The sequence below is a fragment of the Sinocyclocheilus anshuiensis genome, unplaced genomic scaffold, assembly GCF_001515605.1.
Source record: "Sinocyclocheilus anshuiensis isolate Anshui unplaced genomic scaffold, SAMN03320099.WGS_v1.1 scaffold914, whole genome shotgun sequence".
NCBI classification, from domain to species: Eukaryota; Metazoa; Chordata; class Actinopteri; order Cypriniformes; family Cyprinidae; genus Sinocyclocheilus; species Sinocyclocheilus anshuiensis.
The window spans coordinates 2,572,089-2,581,690 of NW_015539870.1; the positions used below are offsets into that span (position 1 = coordinate 2,572,089).

A 9,602-nucleotide genomic window follows, 5' to 3' on the forward strand; every position below is an offset into this window, starting at 1 on the left:
TATATATATATATAATTTTAAAGAATAGAGTTTATTAGCTTTAGATATTTGATTTTTATATTTTTAAATACTTTTGGCTAAATTAAGTTAAGCAATTTCCAGAATTTCTCTATTTTGGCCTTGTCCTCCATTCCACTTTGGGGTCCTAGCTATAATTATTTTATTTTAAGTGTTATAATCAGGAAAATTCTACGTTTTTCTTTTTTTTCGTAAGATGTTACAATTATGTTTTTAATAATTATATTTTCAATAATTAGTATTAATAAAAAGGTATTTTTTAATAATAAAGAATCGATACTGCTAAAACTTTTTATAATTTATCAATACTGCTGTCATTACTTTTTCTCCAAAAACAGAACTATATCATTGCCATCACACATCGTCCAAAAATTCACAACATCCCACATTATACCAAAACCCACTTGATCAAGGCCATCTTGTACCCATATATTATCACACAGACACACACACACACACACACACACACACACCCACCCACCATCTGCTTTAGTCCATGCTTTTCTTCTAGCTCAGAGGAAGTTAGCTAAAGGATGTCAGATTAATTTTTTTATATAAATGGCATCTAGTACTTCGGGGTGTTGCTTAAATGTAAATTTTGACGTTTGGCATGAAAAAATTCCACTTTGATTATTGATTTGTCACTACATCATTTTCACAGGTATATTCTGGGTTGTAAAAAATTTAAAGGAATAATTCACCCAAAAATGAAAATTTGCTGAAAATGTACTCGTTCTCGGGCCATGCAAGATGTAGATGAGTTTGTTTCTTCATCAGAACAGATTTAGAGAAATGTAGCATTGCATCACTTGCTCACCAGTGGATCCTCTGCAGTGAATGGGTGGCGTCAGAATGAGAGTCCAAACAGCTGATAAAAACATCACAATAATCCACAAGTAATCCACACCACTCCAGTCCATCAGTTAACATCTTGTGAAGAGAAAAGCTGCATGTTTATACGAAACAAATCCATCATTAAGGCATTTAAAATCGATAAAGTCAAAGTCCTTTATTCATAACATTGCTTCCTCCAGTGAAAAAGTCATCTTGTCTGAACCAGGAGAGAAATATGCACAGATCAAGCACTGTTTACATGCAAAAACAGTTCTAAACAAATATGTTGGTGGATTTTGATGTGAGAAGAAAACAAGACTCATGGACTCATATTGTAGCCAGAAGCATGGGTTTAAAGTTAAAACATCTTAATGATGGATTTTTTCTTACAAACCTGCACAAGATGTTAATTGCTGGACTGGAGTGGTGTGGATTACTTGTGGATTATTGTGATGTTTTTATAAGCTGTTTGGACTCTCTTTCCGACGGCACCCATTCACTGCAGAGGATCCACTGGTGAGCAACTGATGTAATGCTACATTTCTCCAAAACTCTTTTGATAAAGAAACAAACTCATCTACATCTTGGATGGCCTGAGGGCGGATAAATATTTAGCAAATGTACAATTTCAGGTGAACTATTCCTTTAAACTCTTGTCTACCCTATAATTTGTTGATATTCTAACTTGGAATATTTCATACATTTTTGTCTGTGTAAACTGACATTTTGTTTTTTAATCAAACCTGTCCGTTTATCTAATTAAACTTCTCTTCCATTAGAAATACTAGTGTAACAGATATTTTACTCACTTGCTCCTTACCTGGGCGATCCGTGTGTTTTATTATAATGCTATCAGTTGGTTGCATGCACACTATCAAAGGGCAGGCCTTATCGCACATGCACACATAGTTCTGTGGGCTAGAGCGTTTGCAGGGTAGATTTATTGTGTGTGTGATTGTCAGAGGGGGTGGCAGATAACTGTCGCTGCCCATCCACGCATCTTGTTGTCTCAGGCTCGGTAAATCACTCACGCTGTCTAGAGCGAGAGGCGGTGTGGATACTGATAAGGCCGGTGTGTATTCTTGTGTGTGTGTCTGTAAATCAGAGCTGATGAATTGTTTCTGGGCACAGGCAGGAATCTCAGGGGCTCTCGGTGACGTCTCCAGACGCCCACTAAAGCAATAAAAGGTGTTCAAATGGCAGCTTTTATTAGACCACTGCCATTTTGTCGGTCTTCTACCACAACACCCCTCATGAAATAGTTTTATTGTTGTCGGTAGGACTGGTTTGAAATGTATGTACACGTGCTCGTTCTGAGCTCTGTGGTGGTTTACATCTCAATAGGCTGAATAAATCCATTTTAAACAATGGTGTCACACTTAAGTCCGTCCCTCCTGGGGATTCGAGATATTACATGGGCAAATTGTGAATTACGTGAATGTGCATGTCTCAGCAAGCCATAGTCAGCTCAAAATGATAGGATGATAATAAAACTGCGACGATATAGGGAGTACAGAACAAATGTATGTGAGTCTCTTTTATAGATTGTGCTTTTCTACTGTTAATAAAATGTATTTGAGGCTCACGCAGGGTTAGTGAATTGATATTTTCTTTTATAAAGCAAATTCTACAGAAAAAGAAAATCTACAGGAAAGAAAAGGAACAAATGTGAATCTAAAACACATGTGCCAAGAGCTAATTAATGTATTCTTTGTGTTCATTTTGGTTTTGTATGGTTTTGAAATACTTTTCAACCCATTAAAAAAAAAAACAAGTTTACATTTCATGACTCTAAAATGTCATGTGGTGTAACCAATACAAAGTAATAATATATTGCCCTTGCACCTTGAATAAATTGTTATTATTGTCACTATTATTATTGTTATTTGGGTGAAGAGTATATTTTAAGAATATATTTATTAATTTATGAATATCATTACCTTTTTGGGGAGTTGCATCACATGACAAAATGCGTTAAACTAGCCATGTCATAAATGGTCAAAATATCTGAAATTTCATTTTATTTGTTAATATTCATTTAGCTTTTCATAGCAGGGAACTGTTGATAAAAATGGACAATATGGTTATAATATTATATATGTCAGAAATTAATTCTCAATCCATCCTGACTGACAATCCATCCGCAGTCGTATATGACGTACATAAAAATTACAATGATCAAATAGTCAGATAGTATCACTGACATACACTGATTCACGACAGTCTTCAGACTGAATAATTGGAGGTATTACAGTGGCATCACCTGAGCCACTTGGAAGACGCATCTGCAGATTAACTCCAGCAAAATGAGCAAAGTGAAGAGGGACTAACACAAGCAGAAGTATTGACGTCACATCTGAAAACAGACTGAGCAATGTGTGCAGTTAGAAAACTTTGCGTTTGGAATTGGCTATTGATTAGTTTGCTTTGATTTATCTGATCAATTAGGGCTGCACAATTAATCGAATTTCTAATCGCGATTACAATTATGGATGCCACAATTACGTAATCGCTCAAAGCGGCAATTAATCGTTCAAAGTCCACTTATGTTATTCTGCACGCTTAAGATATGTTTTTTTTCTTTCGTCATAATCGTGCAGCCCTATGATCAATACATCCTATTTAAAGGTGCAATGTGTAATATTTACATCGATCTATTGACAGAAATGCAATATAATGTACATAACTATGTTTTCAGAGGTGTATAAAGACCTTACTTAATGAACCGTTATGTTTTTATTACCTTAGATTGAGCAGTTTATATCTACATACACCGCGGGTCCCCTTACACCGCCGCCATGTTTCTACAGTAGCCCTGAACGGACAAACTGCTCTACACAGCGCGTTTCGTCACTTTGTTGTTCTTGCGAATAAAACACTGACACAATGATGAACAAGTACATTTAATATTCGCAATAACATCGATTTATTAAATAATGAAGTAAATACAATTCCTTAATTTACCTTTGTAAAGAAATCTCATTGCTCTCTGCTGTCTTTACCGACGACATCTTAGTCTTGTTTCGACCACCGTAGCTTCTCTAAAGGGAGGGGTGAGCGGGGGACTGAGCCGTTGGTTGCAATTCGCAAGCTCACCGCTAGATGCCGCTAAGATTTACACACTGCACCTTTAAGTGCATTGCATTGATCTGTAATTACATATTTCATCATATATTAAAACTTAATAGCTAAAGTCACTGTGCAGCTTTACTTACGAAGTCTTAATTTAGGTTTTCTAAAAGACAACATTTAATATTATTCACATGATATTTATTTAAGAAGGCAAAAAATGTTGGGCTCTGTAAGATTTTGAAATGTTTTTCAAATCAGTCTCTTCTGCTCACCAAGGCTGCATTTGTTTGATCAAAAATACAGTAAAAACTAATATTGTGAAATATTATTACAATTTAAACTAGCTGTTTTCTATGTAAATATCTGTTAAAATGTCATTTATTTCTGTGATCAAAGCTCATTCTAATATACTGATTTGCTGCTCCAAGTAATTTATTATTATTATTATTATTATGTTGAGAACAGTTGTGCTGCTTACTGTTTCTTTGGAAACCAACATTTCTCAAAATGTTCTATATAACAATATAAATGTCTTCACTTGTCACTTTTGATGAGTTTAATGCATCCTTGGGCTTGCTGAAAAAAATTATGTATTTCTTTTAAAACTGACCCTTAACATTCGAACAGTAGTGTATTATTTAACATATTTACTTGAAAATCAAACATGTATTCATCCTCATGTTGTTCCAAATTAAATAATTTTCTCCACTTCTGTCACAAAAGTTCTTTTCTAATGACATAATCAAGGTCTCAGTCAAATAAAAGTACCAATAATAATATCATAACAAATATATCAGTATTTTAATATCAAATCTCAATGTACAAATTATTTACCACTGAATATTTTTCTTTCACACAAATCGAATAATTTGTCCTTCACATATTAAACATGCTGTGAATGCCGTTTCGTGTTGAGTATCTCTCAAGCTTGGCTCCATTTTCACACTCCTGCCCCTGATCTCTGCTGGCTTTATTTAAACCTCTTACTACCCCGACCATCCAATTCAATACTCATTTGGATTAAAAGTACCCAGCATGCCTCAACACATTGATTTAATAAGCTATTACAAGAAGACCTTATGTTGTTTATCTGAAAAAGCAGCAACAGTTTGTGAAAACGGAGAATTGTTCTAGAACGTTCCTTTCCTCTCTCTCACGTTACTCCTCCTCTCCCGTCTTCCCCTTCCCATCCCGCCGGGCTGCACTCCGCTCCGGTCCGCTCAGGTCTGTCTATGCAGACAATGCCTGGTGCTCTGGGACCTCTCACCATCCCTTCATCAGCAATGACAGGACGGATGACCATCCACGGCATGGCCCCCACCGTCATCCACTCTGTGCTCCTCGTCTCCAACCTCAGCCCCGACGTGAGTTTCCATCCCCACCCTCAACACCACCGTCCCACGACATAACTGATGTCAACATAAGTGACTGACCCTTCTCTGTGAGCCCTTCCACCACAAATCTCTCATTTATATTGCATAATATATGGTAGGAAAGAGGTCAAAATAAATGATAATATTTTACAATTATACTGTAAGTGCCCTTCAAAAAGCATTTTAGACCGTAGTGGTCAAAATTCTGAGTTTGTCTTTCTGTCTGTATTTATGTATGTATGTATTCCGTTTTCATTTTAGTTAAAGTTTTAGTAATTTTATTGGTTTTGTCATTTTTATTAGTTTTTTAGTGTCTATGTAGTTTTAATTCATTTTTATTTCAGTTTTAGTCATTTTAGTACTTTAGTCTATCTATCTATCTATCTATCTATCTATCTATCTATCTATCTATCTATCTGTCTGTCTGTCTGTCTGTCTGTCTGTCTGTCTGTCTGTCTATCTGTCTGTCAGTGTCTATCTATCTATCTGTCTGTCTCTCTCTGTCTCTCTGTCTGTCTCTCTGTCTGTATCTGTCTGTCTCTGTCTATCTGTCTGTCAGTGTCTATCTGTCTGTCTCTCTGTCTGTGTCTGTCTATCTGTCTGTCTGTCTATCTATCTATCTATCTATCTATCTATCTGTCTGTCTGTCTGTCTGTCTGTCTGTCTGTCTGTCTGGTGAGTAATTAATGGCAGAATTTTCATTTTTGGGTTAACTTTCCTATTAAGCCCCAATTTTTTGGGAGGCGTTCACATTGCACACATTGTGTTTAGTAGTAGCTATTTTAAACTTGGCACAAGACACTGAAAAAAAAAAATTATAGAAATTACACAATGATCAAACACGACCTCTCATGATGGGAACATTTTAGTATTATTTATAACCGTTTATAGTGTCCCTTAAACGTTGCCGCTTCAAAAACCATGCAAAACAAATACGACGATAATCCATACGACCTCTGTTGATGTATTAATGTCTTCTGAAGAGATACGATAGGTGTACGAAAAATACAAACATTTGAAACTTTTTAAACTATTAACGGTCATATGAGTTCACGCTTGACGTAAACATCAGCACATTTTGAAGATTAATATTTAAATTCCGTTTTCATTTTAATTTAAGTTTTAGTCATTTTAGTACATCAAGTTAAACTAAATGAAAACAAGGAATGCTTGATTTTTTTTCTTTCAGTTTCAGTTTATTTTATTTCAATTAACAAGAATGTTTTTTAAGGCTTTAAAAAGCACACAAAAGATGGGTTTTTAACATGTGGACACCAGTATGATTCTGAGATACTATTTGACCCAGAAAGGTTTTTTGATAGCTGATACTGATAATTAGACTACAGATCTAGATACTTTCATCCAGAAATTATATTATATTATATTATATTATATTATATTATATTATATCTTTTTTAAGTTTTTGGAAGTCTCTTCTGTTCACCAAGGCTGCATTTATTTAATCAAAAATACAGTAAAATGTGTTTTATTTTGAATTACAATTTAAAATAACTGCTTTCTATGTGAATGAATTGTAGAATCTGATTTATTCCTGTGATCAAAGTTGAATTTTCAGCATCATTACTCCAGTCTTCAGAGTCACATGATCCTTCAGAAATCATTCTAATATGATTTGATACTGAAGAAACATCTCTTATTATTATCAATGTTGGATGCAGTTGTGCTGCTTCATATTTTTGTGTAATATATATCAGTTATATAAAATATATAATATCGTAAATTTACCATATATATAGTTTTTTTTCTGGTGTGTGCAGTTACATAAAATGCTTCTTTTTTTTTTTTTTATAAATGTGGATAGGTCTAATCTGAGCCATTACTATAGCTTACAGTATTGCACAGAGACTGTGCAGGGAGCATAAACACTCACTGGCCTTAAATATCAGTGCCTGTAAAATGATTCCCTCTAATCTTTTGTCTTGTCATATGAGTTAATCCAAACCTATTTTCATGCGTCTTTATTCAGTCTCAGCAGTTGATGTCACAAGACACTTTCTTCATTTAATTCTGCAGCGTTAGTGGCCTGCATTCACATTGAAGTGATCAGTGTCAACATGTTTCACAGCCAATCACCTATCAATGTTTCTTCATACATTTTACACTTAGTCATTTCATCTTTTCCCAGCACTTTTTACATTTCAGTACTGAATGATCTCTATGATAATGTCCCATCTCTTGCAGAGCATATCACCACACGGGCTCTTCATTTTATTCGGTAAGGATGCATTTATTACTCCTCTAGATTAGATGTGCAGACGGCTATTTTTGTGAAGGCAATAGAGGATAGAGGCTGAGCGATGAGACCATTTCCTTACAAACACAGTCGGGAGATTATTTGCAGATTGTGTCCCGTCTAATGAATGTTCAAATTCTCCCATACACACGCTCAGTGTGTGTCATTGTTATTGTCCCTACAATTTAATAACTGTCAACATCAGAGACAGACCTTAGTGTGAGTGATATCCTTTAAAATCGCTTGATGTTTGTTCGCTCTGAGCATGTGAGGAGTTACTGTCGCCCTCTGCCTTCAATAATGAAACCCTGAGATCTGCAGATAATGTATTATTTGCTATAAATTGTGTTCACAATGGGTTTCAGCAAAAAAAAAGTCAAAATTTCTCTTTTATCCCGGCAGGAGTGTACGGAGATGTTCACAGAGTCAAGATTCTGTTCAACAAGAAAGAGAATGCCTTAATACAGATGGCAGACGCCACGCAAGCCCAGCTCGGTACGCCAGGCATTACACTGAAATCCTTTTCATCTTGATACATTCTCTTCATCCTTTGATCAGGCGTCTTTATCAGAGTATTCTGTGTCTGTATTAAAGCTACAAATCAGCAAGCAGACCTGCCAACCTGTACGCATTTTGACCTCAAAGTACACTGGTACGATTTTCACTTTAAACTATGCAAAAACCTGGTGAAGCCTCTGTCCACACGCAGTACTCAAATCAAAAGAAGAGTTCGACCAATCAGAACGCTGGATTCATTCCCCAAATAGCAAGCGGGGATGACTGACAAATGCCTTAGGCCTATCATGAAAAAGAGACTGCAAATCGACAGCAACACAAAATCCTGCTCGATCCCCCTTCTACTCCCGCAGTCTGACAGATTTCTTATGCTAGGACAGTAGAGTAATCATTATTTACTTTTTTTTTTTCGTTTTGCGTTTGTGCATTTGAAAAAGTAACACACACCGAATATCTTCCCTTGTAATGACTTGTAATGAGAAGCGTTTCTAAACCTGTTGTCCAACAAAAGAGAACATTAACATGTTTTTACTCCACAACATCAGTCGAGTGTTTGAAATAACTTCCTTTTGTGATCTGATGTGGCTTCTTATCACAGAATGAGGCAGAAAATATATTCTATACTGTAAAAAAGGTCGATTAGCAATGGATTATAAATATACAATTATTATAAAAATACCCTAGATGGCATTTTATACAGTCATTTTTGCAAAATGATTTACATAACTTCACTTTCTGGTTGTGTTTTATGAATGAGGTGTACAAAACGGGATTAAGTACTCAGAAGATGAGTGACACCCATATTTAGAGGCTTTGTGTGTGTGTGTGTGTGTGTGTGTGTGTGTGTGTGTGTGCGATGTTGAAAAAAAACTTGTATACATGAGTTTTCATTGTTCAAATGTAAGAAAAAGATTTGTTCAGTGTAAGAGCGTAATACATTGTGTCTCACTCAGGGTTAAAGCTTATCTGTAACACATTATCTTTGGGTTTGTTTGTTAAGCGATGAGCCATTTGAACGGTCAGCGTCTGCATGGTAAGGTGATCCGTGTGACCATCTCAAAGCACCAGACGGTGCAGCTCCCCAGGGAGGGTCAGGAGGACCAGGGCCTGACCAAAGACTTCAGTGGGAGCCCGCTGCACCGCTTCAAAAAGCCCGGCTCCAAGAACTTCCAGAACATCTTTCCTCCCTCCGCCACCCTGCACCTCTCAAATATCCCGTGAGTGACTGGCACACACCCTCACATCGGGCACCACACGCTCAATACAGCATGTTACAAAATATTGCAACAAAAAACAACTCAATTTTGCTGGACTAACTTAAATAAGCATTTTTAAAAATCTGCAAATCTCAAGGTTTTTTAAATTATAATAATTAATGTTAAAGGGGTCCTATTATGCTCTTTTACAAAGTCTTGATTTTGTTTTGGGGGTGTACTAGAACAAGCTCTCATACTAGGTTGTATTTTTCACATATTTTACATTATTACAACACCTCTCTCCCCAGTCTGGCATGAACGGCTCGAATAGTTCCTGTA

At 36.0% G+C, this 9,602-nt stretch overlaps 1 pseudogene; it reads left to right on the forward strand.

The window, feature by feature from the left end:
- Nucleotides 1-9,602, forward strand: part of LOC107685111 (polypyrimidine tract-binding protein 3-like) — a 40,411-nt pseudogene that overhangs the window by 28,188 nt on the left and 2,621 nt on the right.